Source organism: Somniosus microcephalus, chromosome 7 (assembly GCF_052327205.1).
Source record: "Somniosus microcephalus isolate GS21.2 chromosome 7, FLI_Smic_1.0, whole genome shotgun sequence".
In the NCBI taxonomy this organism is placed as follows: domain Eukaryota; kingdom Metazoa; phylum Chordata; class Chondrichthyes; order Squaliformes; family Somniosidae; genus Somniosus; species Somniosus microcephalus.
In genome coordinates this window covers 39,192,981-39,208,911 of record NC_140993.1, presented here as the reverse complement: position 1 = coordinate 39,208,911, position 15,931 = coordinate 39,192,981, and positions in this window count along the sequence as shown.

The window sequence follows — 15,931 nt, the reverse complement described above, 5'->3', positions numbered from 1 at the left end:
CATGAAATCCTCACCGAATAACAAGCCAGGGGAACCGGGGAAGGTCCGTATCTGCGGAGACTTCAAGATCACAGTGAATCCGGTACTCCACATGGTACAATACCCGCTTCCGCGGATAGAAGATATTTTTGCTTCGTTGGCTGGAGGGAAGCACTTCACGAAGATAGACCTGGCTCAGGCATATTTACAGATGGAGGTTGAGGAAGAGTCACGTCAATACCTCACCATCAACACTCACAGAGGCTTGTATCGCTACAACAGACTGGTCTTTGGAGTAGCTTCGGCACCAGCAATTTGGCAGAGGGCCATGGAACAGGTGTTACAAGGAATTCCGAGCACGCAGTGCTATTTAGATGATATCCTAATCACAGGAAAAGATGCGGAAGAACACCTCACGAACTTGAAACTGGTACTCACCAGGTTGAAGGAGTATGGCCTTCGGGTTAATCGCAAGAAGTGTGAGTTCTTCCAAAAACGGATCTCATACTGCGGTCATGTCATTGACCGAGAGGGACTACATAAATCACCGGAAAAGATAGAAGCGGTAGTGAAGGCCCCCGCTCCAGGAAACGTGTCACAGCTAAGATCATTCTTGGGATTGATTAATTACTATCACAAGTTCCTGCCAAATTTATCCACGGTACTGCATCCGCTGAATGAGTTGTTGCGGAAAGAAACACCATGGAGGTGGAGTGAGGAATGCAAAAAGGCTTTTCGCAGAAGCAAGGAGTTGATTACCTCTGAAGAAGTGTTGGCTCATTTCAACCCAGCATTACCCCTTCGGCTGGCTTGTGATGCTTCCCCGTACGGAATTGGGGCAGTACTTTCGCATAGGCTACCAAATGGCTCGGAAAGGCCAGTGGCATTCGCGTCCCGGTCATTGACACCAGCGGAACGAAATTACGCCCAGATAGATAGGGAGGCCCTCAGTCTGGTGTGGGGCGTGAAGAAATTCAACCATTACTTACAGTGTAAGAGGTTCACATTGCTGACGGACCACCAGCCGTTGGTGTCCATATTCAACCCAAACAAGGCCATTTCTACCATGACGGCACAGAGGTTACAAAGATGGTCAGTGTTACTTGGGGCACACCAGTATGATATTGAATACAAACGGTCCGAACAACATGGAAACGCTGATGGGCTATCACGCTTGCCATTGCCAATGGTAGAAGAAGCGAGGACAGTAGACCCAGTAGAGTTGTTCCACTCATCAATAGTGGAGTGTCTGCCGATCACGAACTCAATGATCGAAAATGAGACAAGGAATGACCCGACTCTTTCACGAGTCTATGACTTAACGGTGGAGGGATGGCCAGCGCAGTGCGAACCAACACTGCAAGCATTCACACAGAGGAAAGAACAACTGTCTGTGTGTGGAGGAACCCTGATGTGTGGGTCTAGAGTGGTGATTCCACCCAAACTCCAAAAGAAAGTACTCAAGGAGCTGCACGAAGGACACCTGGGGGGCGTAAAGATGAAGAACCTAGCTAGGGCGTTTGTGTGGTGGCCAGGCATCGATGGGGACATAGAGGAGATAACGAAGAATTGCCTAGGATGTCAGAGGGTTCAGAACGCGCCACCACAGGCTCCTCTGCACCCATGGGAGTGGCCCTCATCTCCCTGGCAAAGAGTACACATCGACTTTGCGGGCCCTTTCATGGACTCGATGTTCTTAATAGCGGTAGATGCCCACTCCAAGTGGCCGGAAGTAATTAAGATGACCACCACCACGACGGAAAAAACCATTACGGTGCTAAGGACAATGTTTGCGCGGAATGGTCTGCCAGAACAGGTCTGTTCCGATAATGGGCCGCAATTTGTGTCTGAGGAATTTAAGAAATTTCTAAAAAGCAATGGGGTTAAACATTACACATCAGCCCCATACCATCCCGCCTCCAATGGACTGGCTGAAAGATTTGTCCAGACCTTCAAGAAGGCCGTAAAGGCCATGAGTAATGAAGACATAAGTTTACAGCATAAGGTGGATAGCTTTTTGTTGGCCTATCGAAATGCAACACATGCGGTCACGAATCAAACTCCCGCAATGATGTTTTGCAATAGACGCCTAAGATGCCGGCTGGATTTGCTCAAACCAAACGTAAGAAGGGACGTAGAGAACCGGCAATTCCAGGGCATGAATGAAAGGGCCACCAGATCTTTCCAGATGGGGCAACAAGTTTTGGCCCGGGACTACCGTACGGAGAAATGGCAGCCTGGAACTATTAAAAAAAGGCTAGGACCGTTGATGTACACGGTGGACATTGGGGACAATGTAATAAGGCGCCATGTTGACCAGATCATAGGGTCCGCCACAAATGAGCAACCGACTTCACCACCTTACCCGAGTAATGTTGAAACTGAAGTACCCAGAACACCTACTCCTGATCTAGTAATACTGGAATCAGATGAACCTGACACTGTTGTTCCAGCTGAATCGACTTTACCAGAGACACCTACTGGACCGCTGGGAATGACGACACCACTGCGGCGTTATCCGGACAGAATCCGGAAACCTCCACAGAGACTGAACCTGTAAACTGTTTCCACTGAGAGTATATCTGTAAATTGTTATATGACGTTGACTCCATCGAGAGTATATCTGTAAATTGTTATATGAAGATTGTATGTTTAACGGGGATTCTGTAAGTAAGAAGCTAAAAAGGGAGGATTGTAGTGTATGTACCCGTTTACCTTTAAGGGAACTATTGAATGTAACCGTTCGCCTTTAAGAGCACTATTTTAGGTGTGGCACTATTTGTTGGCTCATGTATACTGTAATACCGATAGTGACCACACCAGTATATAAGGGTTGGGATATGTTAACTAGGGCAGAAATCGCCCAGACCTCTGAATAGTAAAGACCTGTTTTGTTTGTTAATGTTGGAGTCTGTGTATTATTTACAATACAACCCACAGACTTAACAGGCATGGCTGGAGTTCGCCCAAGAAGTGAGAAGCAGGGGTGTTGTGAGCCGCTCCTGGATTCAATGACCGAGTGTGGCATCAAGGAGCCCTAGTAAAGCTGAAGTCAATGGGAATCAGGGGAGAGACTCTCCACTGGCTGGAGTTATATCTAGCACAAAGGAAGATGGTTGTGATTGTTGGAGCCAAACCATCTCAGCCCCAGGACATCGCTGCAGGAGTTCCTCAGGGCAGTGTCCTAGGCATCTTCAGCTGCTTCATCAATGACATTACCTACATCATAAGGTCAGAAATGGGGATGTTCGCTGCTGATTGCACAGTGTTTAGTTCCATGTGCAACTCTCAGAAAATGAAGCAGCCCATGCCTGAATTCAGCAAGACCTGGACGACATTCAGGCTTGGGCCACACAAGTGCCAGGCAATGACTATCTCCAACAAGCGAGATTCTAACCACCACCCCTTGACATCCAATGGCATTACTATCGCCGCATCCCCCACCATCAACATCCTGGGGCAAAACTTACCTGGACCAGTCACATCGATACTGTGGCTACAAGAGCAGGTCAGAGGCAGGGTATTCTGCGGTGACTGACTCACCACCTGACTCCCCAAAGTCTTTCCACCATCTACAAGGCACAAGTCAGGAGTGTGATGGAATATTCTCCACTTGCCAGGATGAGTACAGCTCCAACAACACTCAAGAAGCTCGACACCATCCAAGACAAAGCAGCCCACTTGATTGGCACCCCAGCCACCACCTTAAACATTCACTCCCTCCACCACCGGCACACCGTGGCTGCAGTGTGTACCATCAACAAGATGCACTGCAGCAACTCGCCAAGGCTTCTTCAGCAGCACCTCCCAAACCCATGACCGCTACCACCTAGAAGGACAAGGGCAGCAGGTGCATGGGAACACCATCACCTCCAAGTTCCCCATCAAGTTATACACCATCCTGACTTGGAAGTATATCGCCGTTCCTTCATCGTTACTGGGTCAAAATCATGGAACTCCCTCCCGAAAATCACTGTGCCACAATGACTGCAGCGGTTCAAGAAAGTGGCTCACCACCACCTTCTCAAGGGCAATTAGGGATGGGCAATAAATGCTGGCCCTGCCAGCGATGCCCACATTCCAGGAACGAAAAAATAAAATGCTGCCTCAGATCCCGATGGCCGAGTCAGCCCCTGCACAGTTGCAGGAGGTGCAGTCTTTGGCGGGGCCTTCACAGGCCCTGAAACCTAGAGGACGTCCGCCAAAAGTGTCTAACCAGTCGCAGCAGGGAAGTGAGCTGCCTGCCTCTACCTCTGCTGAAGCCACAGTGGGTTGCACCTCGTAGAAGGACTCAGAAAAGAAAAAATACACAATCGTAGCTGCTCAAGGGTATGCATATGGGTGTTTGCCAAAATGTTACTGTTAAGTTTCAGTTTTATTTATGACACTAATAAATTTATTTCTTTGCACTCCATTCTCATCTTGTCCATTTTTCCCTGCTACCTGGGAAGTGGCCTTGTCACTTGGAGTGAATGGTGAGACATTACATAACCTCGAGCAATGGGTGTTTGGTTGATAAGAATGGTTTGGTCATTTTAGGACTGCTTTGTGGTGTTTGTGGGGGGGCGGGGGACGTGGGAACCATACGGGTGCACTGGTGCAACTTAAGTAAACTGGGCCATTATGCGGCCATCCCGGACCTCCTGGGCAGCAATGTGCGCCACTGCTGGTGCCATTTCCACCTCAGGTTCCTCCTCCTCCTCCTCATGTTCCACCTGTTCCTCCTTCTCCGAAGAAGAAGCTGTGCGCTCTGCACCTTGCTCCTCCTGCAGCTCCAATCCTCGCTGCTGTGCTATGTTGTGCAGCGCGCAGCTTACGACAATGATTCTGGAGACCCTGGTTTGTGCGTACTGAAGGGCTCCTCCAGATCTGTCAAGGCATCTGAAGCGTATCTTTAGCATGCCGATTGCTTGCTTTATGTCACATCTGGTGGGCATGTGGCTTTCATTATGTCACTCCTTGGCCTCATTGCTTGTGTGTCATCAGCCACATCTTCAGTGGATAGCCCTTGTCTCTGAGCAGCCAGCGGTAAGTCTGTTTGGAAGTTCAAAGAGCTGAGGGAGGTGGACTGGCACAGGACAAAAGAGTCATGATAGCTCCCAGGGAATCTGGCGCACGCATGCATGATCATCTTTTTATGGTTGCAGGCGAGCTGCACATTGAGGGAGTGGAAGCCCTTCCGGTTCACAAACACTGCTGGGTGCTCTGGGGTTGACTTGATGGCCACATGTGTTCAGTCGATGACACCCTGCCTCCGTGTAAAGCCAGCCAGAGCTCCCGATCATTAACACTGGCTTCATCAGTGGCAAAGTGTTCATAAGTGACTGGCTTGTGAAACATGGCATCGATCACCTGGGTGATTCATTTGTGGGCGGCCGACTGTGAGATCCTGCAAATATCTGCAGCAGATCCCTGGAAGGAGCCTGAGGCAAAGAAGTTGAGGGTGGTGGTGACTTTGACAGCCACTGGTAAGGTGTGTCCACCAGGTCCTCTGGGCAGTAGGTCTTCTTCCAGCAAACTATAAATGTCTGTGATGACCTGACGTGATAGCCTGAGCCTACTGAAGCACTGCTGTTCAGTCATGTCCAGGAAGCTCATCCTCTGCCTTATACCCTGTGTTGGGGGTATCGCCTCTGGTGCGGTGCACCCCTGTGCTGATCCCCTCATGTGGAGCATCAGGTCAGTGAGGAGAATGATGCTGGTATTGTTGCTGCTGCTAGCTGGTGTGGCTGGTGTTGTTGGTGCTGGGGCTCATCTTGGTCCGAATCTGAGGTCCAAAGTGAAACAGCATAAGCAGCACCCATGCTGATCTGATAGATGGCAGGTAAAGTGGAGATCAGAGGCACAATCCTCCAATGTAGTGAGAGCGACTAGCAATGTGCTGAGAGCGGCTTCCGAGGTTGCAGAAATCACCTGCAAACTCCTGAAAGCAAAATCCCAGCACAAAATGATTGTCAGCCTAAGCCTTTCCCTTAGTCAAGGAAGCAGGTGTAAGGTGCGAGTATTTATGTGCTTTTTCCAGCTGTCACTTAATGAAGTAGCGCAATGGCCACTGAGCTCCCGCCTTGCTTTCACAGGCGAGGTTCCTGAGGTCCGTGAATCCCGTGCGCAACCAGTTAAAGTTGAAACCTCACGTTAAAAAGGCTGTTAAGGGTCTCTAATCGAGCAGTTAAGTACCTCAATGAGGTCACCCGCCTCTCCTGAGTGGGTCCATGGCGCGCTTCGAAATGCACCCCAGTTAAACGGATGAAGGCAGGTTCCCGCCACGCTTTTAATTTCAGCGCTTGTAACCGCCGACCCACTCCCAAACCCGCACGCTCTGCAATGTGAAAATTCCGGTCTGAAATACACTAATTATGAATAAAACTAATTTTGCGGGTTACCCCTCTCTCTTCCCCCACCCACCCCCCACAAAAAAAAAGTAAACTCAATGCTTCTCGCAAAATAAAATACTTGATGGTAAGCCACTGACTATGGAATTCATCCTACATATGAGGGGTCTCTACAAAACGCCTCAGTGCCCATCATTTACTCCTCTTCAAATGTGAGAGATGCATTTTATACAATGTATGTGGCTAGGTCTATTTTCAGCAATTATATGGTATAGCTCATGAACAGGTATCTTATTTAAATTTAAAAATTTTAACTTATTGGTAAAGCCTGGTGGAGCATTTACCAGTTGAAATTAATGATACTTGGTGTCACGGTTTTTGAGTTTCATGCCAACTAGGTCTTGGATTTTCATCGCTCCACAATTGGCAGCCATGCTTACAGTTGCCTAGGTCCTAAGCTCTGATATTTCCTCCATAAATCTCTCCACCTCTCCACCTTTCTCCTTCTTTAAGACGGTCCTTAAAACCTACCTATTTGGTCATCTGCTCAGTGTCAAATTTTGTTTGATAATGCTCCTGTGAAGCGCCTTGGGACGGTTTACTACGTTAAAGGTGCTATAGGAATGGAAGTTGTTGTTGTTGTTGGGTTCAGCGTGACTAGTCATCCCTATTGGTAAACTACAGGAATTACCTTTTATGTCCCCAAATCCAATGGCAACAATTCCTCAATTTTACCTTTCCTTATTCGACATGGAATCATTACCTCAACCAACAGGCAGGAGCATAATGCCAGAGTGATCAGCCACCGATTGTAAGCCAGAGGGAGCGGGTGACAAAGTGTGGAGAGAAGAAAGCAAGCCGAAGGCGAAGGCTGTGGGAGATCACTAGGGCAGGGTGGGGCAAGGCAATGGAGGGATTTGAAAGCCAGGATGCGAATTCTGAAGACAGCTGGCTGGCGGTGTGGCGAGCCTGTGAAGCTTGGAGAGAAGCTGATGGAGCGAGGGATTTAGTGCCAGTGAGGACATACTGATGAAGCCAAATGAAAGGAGATTGCTCTACATTTATTTGTTACAAAGCTATTTGTCTTGGTTTCTCTCTCTTCCTATGTCTGGGCCTGACAGCCAATGACTCGGGAGGAGGCAGGATTGCCTTTTAGTCGACAGTCTGAGAGGCTCACTGTCTTATGAGAAATGCATTATCCTTATAAGTTCCTGACAGCAGGGGCTGCAGCAAATAATGGAATTACAATTTGTGTGTGGCGGTGATTTATGACAAGTCAACGCTGGGTAGTTATAATCCCTGCTGACCTTGATACCTGCTCTGATGATGCACGTAGTAATGACCTGTGATGAGCTACAGCTCTTCCTGATTCACCATTAATGATCGGAGTCAAAGTTCATTACTGTTCTGTCTGATAACTCGGATACAACCGGGGTCTCGAGCAAACAACCGGAATGCATTAGAGTAACTCCATTAAAAAAAAGGAACAGCTCAGCTCCGTGTAATTACTTTTCAGACAGACGAGCAGGCAGACAGGGAGAGCAGGGAGGCAGGTGACTGACATTTTATATTGTGGCTATGTCAACTGTTTATAGTGAGCATATTATTCCTCTTGAGGCTCATATCCAATAGGACACATCATTGGCACAGACGGCAGCACAATTCAGTCCAATGCACAAAAATGATATGTGTGTTGGTAAGTCTGTTAATATTCAGGTGAAAATCAGTGAAAAGTGATGAGGAATAATTTAACAATCCAAGGAATTATTGGTGCAAATCAGTAAAAAAAATTGGAAATGAAGAACCTTATACATATTCAAACCACTAGACCATCAAGAGCTGAACTCTAATGAATTCAGTCACTGGACTGGCAAGAGTCAAAACAATCTTCTCAGGATCACCAGAGGTCTTTAGGACCCTCTCTTAGACTGGGGCCTAGTGACCCAGTGAATTGATTTCAGCATCCTTCTCTTTGCTTTCAAATCTCCTGTGCCTCACCCCAACTTATTGTGGCAAACTCCTCTAGCCCCTGCAGACATGCTTTGCTCCTTTGAGACCGTATTATTCCCCAGCCCCTGTTCCCTCTGCCCTGCCATTAAAACTGGCCTGACCACTGAAAATTTACCAGCCTCGTGCTGACATCCTGTTGGTACTCCATCAAAGCGGAAAATCTGTACCTTTGGAACAGGAAGATTGTTTTTTTTTCAATCTCTTATTTCTTTTGATTTGTTCTCATGACACGGATGACAATGGCAAGGCCACGTTTATTTCCCATCTCTCTCTACCCAGGGAGACCTGAGCTGGGCCTTCCGTAGTGATTGTTTTTACAACTGATTGGCTTACTCGGTCACTTCAGAGAGCATTACGATTAAAGCAAATGTAGGCCAGGCCAAGTAGGGGTGGCAACTACTTTACCTGAAGGACATGAGTGAGCCAGTTGTGTTTCCATAGCAATCCAGTAACTTTCATGTTTTTTTTTCCTTTCTGGTGCCAGTGCACAAATGACTAGATTTTACTAAATTCCATTTCATAATTGCCATGGTAGGATTTGAACTCATATTTACAGGGAGGCAGGGAGGGAGCAGAGGGGCAGTTTCGTGGTTGGGAAACCCAGAAGAACGGGTTTCCCTCAGGTCCTGCCGAATTTAACAGGAGGGTCTGATTACCATTTTTGAAATCTGTTTCCTGGCCAGAGCCAGCCAGATTGAGGGGCTGGCTGACTTTCGGGTGGGTAGGCCTGCGGCTCCAGGCTGCAGCCGCAGAGCGTAGAGGAGGGCCAGAGAGATCGAGGGGGGAGGGGGAGAAGATCGCGGAGGGCCGCAGAGATTGGGCAATGAGCGGAGAAGATCGCGAAGAGATCGGTGGAGCGGGGGAGAAGATCATGGAAGGGGCCGGAGAGATCGGGGGGAGGAGGGGAGAAGGTTGTGAAAGGGGCTGGAAAGATCAGGGGTGGCGGGGAGAAGATCGCGGGAGGGGTTGGAGAGATCGGGGGAGGAGGGGAGAAGATAACGGAGAGATTGGGGGGAGGAGGAGAGAAGACCATGGAAGTTGCCGGAGAGATCAGGGGAGGAGGGGAGAAGATCTCGGGGAGATCGGGGGAGAAGGGGAGAAGAAAGCAGGGTGCCGGAGAGATCGGGGGAGAAAATCATGGAAGAGGCCGTGGAGAGATTGGGGAGAAGATCATGGAAGGGGCTGGAGAGATCAGGAGAGGGGTGAGAAGATCGCGGAGGGCCCGTGGAGAACATGGCGAGGGGCCGGGAGGAGATCGCAGGTTGTGGAGGACATCAGGAGGGCATCGGATCACGGGGAGGGTCTGATCGCTGTGGATGTTAACAGGTTTGCTTGGTGGGCCGAGGGAAAGCACTCCTGCTTCTCCTGGCCCACAAACAGTGCTGTAAAGACATTTAACTCTTACATGTAGCAGTCCTCGCCTCCCTTCAGCTGCAGGGTTTCCCAAGGCCCGGGAAACCCGGCCAGCCAATGTTAAAGCTGGAACAGATATAAACTCTGAGGCTCGCAGCCTCATTAAAATATTTAAATAAGAGACCCACCTCCTGGGGACGTGTTGGTCGCCCACACGCCCCCCTCCCTGTCCCACCTCTGTTAAATCTGGAACCGGCAGTTTTAAGGTGGGTTAGGGTCGATTTTATGATTTTTTTACTTCCCACGCAACCTAAACCCACCCGTTTTGGGGGGTTAAAATTCCCCCCATGACCTGTGTGGTTGCTGGTCCAGCACGACAACCACTGCAGCTCTGACAATGCAGAACCTCCTCAGTGTGGTACTGAGTGTCAGCCTAGATTATGTGCTCAAGCCCCTGATGGATCTTGACCTTAAAGCCTCTAACTGAGAGCCGAGAGACCAGGACGGTTTCTCATTCAATCACGGTTGTGTGCTGAAATAGTTGTGGTCATAGTAGAAAGGCTAAAATTGGTCTCAACACCCCTGGGTAGGGAGAGGGCAAAAAACACCAGTGGTTATCCCTCCTGATCATTAGGTATAACCTTGCTGGAAATTCCACAGTGTACACTGTAGGAAAGATTAATTAATGAGAGGAAATCACCCCAGTGTTTTCGACTCATACCCCCATTAAGACTGGAAATTCATATTCCAGAGCCAAGCAGATATTATGGTAGGGATGATTAGCTGAAAAATTTCAACATTGCAATACCATCATTAATGTAAGTAGTACATCAGAATTCCCCTTGGGATTAATATATGATGGTGTTCTTGCCTCATTTTGCGCTGTCTGATATTAAACTAATCTGGATAACATGAATGAAAAATCTATTCCGCCAACAGCCTGAGTAAAGTGCAACACTGGTTGAAAACCATTTAACTCCTGGCTTACCGGATTTCAAGAAATGAATGGCAAAACAGAGTTATATCTCCAAGATCATTTTATCGGGCACATTTTACAGCAGAAATCAAATTGAAATGAATCGCTGGATGAACATCATTGCCGCAACTCAAGTGCACGACACGCGATTTTCTACACTTCTGTCAAGCAAGGCTCCATTCCAAGAACAGAGCCTCACAAAACGCTGCCTTATTTTCCATCTTCACGCATGAAAGGGTTATCGGAATGATCACTTAGATAGGTGGATGATGGAAAGGGAGTTGAAGTGACATGGGGACAGAGCGGATTAATGTGATTAGAACCAGAAATGTGATACGACTGGATGGGCCAAATGGACTGTTTCTGTGTTGCTTCTATGTATTCTGTGGAACTCGCTACCACAGGAAGTGCTTGAGGCAAATAGCTCAGATGCTTTCAAAAGGAAACTAGATGAGTGCATGAGAGAAAAGGGAAAAGAAAGATATGCTGAAAGGCTGAGCTGAGGTGGATGGAATGGGAGGGGACTTGTGTGGAGTATAAACACCTGCACAGACTGGTTGGGCCGAATGGCCTGTTTCTGTGCTGTGTATTCTATGTAATGTAATCCTATGTATTTATGCAGAATCGTTTTTTTAACTTAAGTTACCTAGATGTATTTCTATACTTGGTTCCATAGTCACCAGAGCCTAATAATAGCTAGGTTCAACTTAATATCGCATAAATCAGTTCAGCATTACAATCTCAGATTCATATAACATCATCTTATAATATAACATCTCCCAAACCAACTTTAGAGTAGTGAGGATCACACGACAGGGTCGATTCTTTGTAGAGATTCCTGAACTGGCACAGCTCCACAACCGTATATTACTCACCTAAGTCACATTGAGCTGCCATCTGGTTAGTTCTTGGGGTTAGTTTATTTAAATATGTATTCAAAGCTCCCTGCCAGGATTGCACCCTGCACAGAGAGCTCATCGGATCCTGGAGAGGGTGAGAAAACCCATCTGTACAGCTCATTATACATACCTATACTTTAGCAGAACATGCATTCAAACTGCAACATACAATTTTGGAAGAGGGGAAGGGGTGGTGGTGGGTGGAGCGGTGTTAGCCAGACATCTGACACGCGTAGAAACCAATAATCAAATTTAAGAGTCTCCCAATCAAGCTACTGAGAAATCTATACCCACCCACCTCCCACAGTCTACCCTATGTAAACGTGAGGTCATCCAAAACTCGGCAGCCCCTGTCCTAATTCGCACCAAATCCCGTTCACCCATCACCCCTGTGCTCGCTGACCTACATTGGCCCCCGGTTAAGCAACGCCTCGATTTCAAAATTCTCATCCTTGTTTTCAAATCCCTCCATGGCCTCGCCCCTTCCTATCTCTGTAAACTCCTTCAGCCCCACAACCCCCCCCACCCCCCCGAGATATCTGCGCTTCTCTAATTCTGCCCTCTTAAGCATCCCTGATTATAATCGCTCAACCATTGGTGGCCGTGCCTTCTGTTGGCTAGGCCCTAAGGGCTGGAATTCCCTCCCTAAACCTCTCCGCCTCGCTACCTCTCTTTCCTCCTTTAAGACGCTCCTTAAAACCTACCTCTTTGACCAAGCTTTTGGTCACCTGCCCTAAATTCTCCTTATGTGGCTCTGTGTCAAATTTTTTGTCTTTTATTATTCCTGTGTAGAGCCTTGGGATGTTTTACTACGTTAAAGGCACTATATAAATACAAGTTGTTGCTGTTATAAGGTGTCCTGTCTGCCAAATGTAGAGTGTGGCTGTAATTTATCCAAATCTAGAGAGGTTTGGCACTGGTTGGCAATGCCAAGGGTAGGGTCGCTCAATTGTGCACAAGGGTTATGCTGGAGTTTAACCAGCTTAAATCATACAGCTTCCCTAAACTTACTTTGCCTTATTTTTTTAAATTTATTACCCTGCCCTGTTCTAGCTTTAAGGGCGTCCAGCTCCTGCCTTTTTAAGAATTCCGAAGCATCAAACAAAATGGTGTTCTAATCCTATCCTATCTTGTTGGATTTGCTCCCAGTTTCCATACAGGATGTCACGTGACAACAGGAAGGGCTCAGGATGCTCTCCATAGCTAAATAGCTTACCTCCATCCAACATCTAGGTTCACACATGGAAATTGGCCATTTTGGGTGAGGTGTTGAAGGGTTATCAGCACCTACGGAATAGCAGACAGCAACAGAGGCAGCACCTGCAGTAGGGTTTCCAACTCTGGTTAGACATTTCCTGGAGATTTGATCACACAGCGCAGGAAGGTGGAATTGAAGTAGAAGATCAGCCATGATCTTATTGAATGGCGGAGCAGGCTTGAAGGGCCGAATGGCCTACTCCTGCTCCTATTTCTTAGGTTCTTATGACATTTGATCACGCGACATCTGATCTTCTGATACTCTTCAAAAGGAACTGGATCAATACCTGCTGAGAAAGGGAATTGAGGATAATAGAAATATTATTAGATTTCTTTGATGCACTTGGGAGTTGGGAAGACAGCATGGAGATATTGGGTAGGGACTGGCGAGTTCATAATTGATGTCATCCTGTATGGACTGTGGAGAAAGTAGGCTTGATGGGCCAAAGGGCCTTTTGCAAATCCAAGTTTTCTTTGAGCTCGAAGAAAGAAAGAAAATATCAGTGTCAGCCGTGGCTCAGTGGGTAGCACACTCACCTCTGAGTCAGAAAGTTGTGGGTTCAAGCTAGGCTGACACTCTAGTACAGTGCTGAGGGAGTCCTGCACTGTCGGAGGTACCGTCTTTTGGATGAGACGTTAAACCGAGGCCACATCTGCTCTCTTGGGTGGACATAAAAGATCCCATGGCACTATTTCGAAGAAGAGCAGGGGAGTTATCCCCGGTGTCCTGGCCAATATTTATATTTTAACCAACATAACAAAAACATTAGCTGGTCATTATCACATTGCTGTTTGTGGGAGCTTGCTGTGTGCAAATTGGCTGCTGCGTTTCCCACATTCCTACACTACAGTGACTACACTTCAAACAGTACTTCATTGGCTGTAAAGCACTCTGAGACATCCAGTGGTCGTGAAAGGCGCTATATAAATGCAAGTCTTTCTTTTAAGCTGGAAGGGAGAAAAAGTGCAAAAAATTGGGAGAGAAGGAAAGAAAATAATATCAAACTCTAAAACTTTCCATCCTCTCAGTGCAATTTTATCCAGTTTTTATGAACTACTTGCTGAGTGTCTATTAATATCACCTTCTCGAAGTAATGATTTTATGATTATCATGGGGAAAAATGGCAAGCTTCAACCATTTATTTATAAACACAATGCAAGGGCATAGCATTGTAATGAAATGCATTGCTTCATCATTTGGAAATATGTCATTATGATCCATGCCTTCCCCCAAAAAAGTTTTGTCCAACATAAGATTTTCATAAGATGTTACCTTCTGCAAATTTGCATGCATACAAATATTAATATACAATGAAAAATACAATTTGTTCATACTTTGGACAAACATCAAAACTAGATGGGCCGGATATTCCGATCCCTACGGGTGAGTATGTGCTGTGTACCCACCCATAGGGACACCGGAAATGCCGGTTTCAGGCATGCACTGCGCATGCGCTGGAAACCGGCATTTCCGATCTGTCAAGAAAGCCCTTGACAGATCCTCCAGCTGCCCTGGAGAAGGGCCTCTGCGGGCGGAGAGTTCCGCTTTTTGGAGACCCTCCGCCTGCAGAAAACAATTACAATTCTTGCGCCTGGTAAAAACAGGCATAAGGCCTGCTTTTACCAGGGTAAGAGTTGAAAAAAGTTTTTTTTTAATTTCCACTGATTTATCATTTAAAAATACTTTTAAAAAAGGTAAGTTTATTTTTAGCCCCTTAAAAACTTTAATTATTTTTTTGAAAAATTTAAAGTTTTGTTTAAAATAGTTAATTTAATGTACTTTCAAGTCATTTTAAAAATGTGATTAAATAAAAAAAATTATTTGAAGTTTTACTATGTTTTGGGGTGATCTCCATTCATATATTTGACAGGTCTTCCTGTCAAGTGTATGAAGGGAGATTCCCTTCTTTGATTGGCTCCCCATGGCCCACGTGAACCCAGGGATGCTGCGAACTACCTGCGTCCCTGGGATACGTAGGCCCTGTGCACCGGCAGTTTGGAAGCTGTGCGCCTCCCGGGAGCCCTCAGGTAAGGGCGCAGATTTTTCCAGATGGCAGGCCTCCGCCCGCGGGAGGCCTGCGATCGGAAAATACGGGCCGATATGTCTCTGGGAAGACTATATTTTCCATAAGATGGCCAGATGTGGCCGTTTGACTGGGGTTGTTCTGATTTTATTAATATGGACATGCCCTGTTTTAATTCAAGAAGATACTGGCTCAGAAATTCGGACGTGCCCATTTCTGCTCTTGCAGGGGTCGCATGGTACATTCCCAATGCCTGAATGGTGATAAGAGCCCACCAGCGATGAGGAGTGCAAGATTGGGATGCTGCTAACATCGGAGCTGCCCTCAGATAAGTGGGTCTGGGGGTCGGGTCAGGGGTCGGGCCGTGGGTCAGAGCCGGAGGTCGGGTCTGGGATCAAAGCCACATCATGGGCGTGGGTCAGGGGTCGGTGCTTGGAGGCATGTTCGGAATCAGGGATAGGAGCCGAGGTCGGGTCGGGGAACATGTTTGGGATTGGGGTCGGGTCTCGGATCGGGGCTGGGTGTCGGGTCCGGGATCGAGGCCATGGATCAGGGCCAGTGGTCAGATCAGTGATGGGAATCGCGAGGGTCATGGATCGGAGAGGCCGGGAATTATGGGCCGGTGATTGGGGGGGCCATGGATCGGGAGGTCCAGCTGGGGATCCGGGTGGGGGTGCCGGGTATCAGAGGGATGAGGCGGGGAGATTCGAGAGAGAGTGGCAGTGATTGATTCCTTTAATATGGGTTCTCCTCCTGACTCCACATTCAGGTGAGTTCCTTGCCTTCTTGGGTTGGGCCTAGCAGGCGATTCTCAGGCCTGGTTTCCCTGGCCTCCAGCCGGAAATGTGTGCACACTTCCTGCCTGCCATATTAGGGCCTTAGTAGGCTGAGTAACAGCTGAAAAATGGGCATTGCACAGATCAATTTCTGGCCCATTGTCTTGCTTTAACTCAAGAAGAAAATGTCTTTTTAGTGTCCTGTCCATTGCATCTTTTGCATCTTTAAAAAAAATGTTTTATTGAACTAATCCAATTCAATTCCGAACACTTTTTTCCAGGTTTTTTCCCCCCTTGATCCCAGCATACTGTTCAGTCTCTTGGT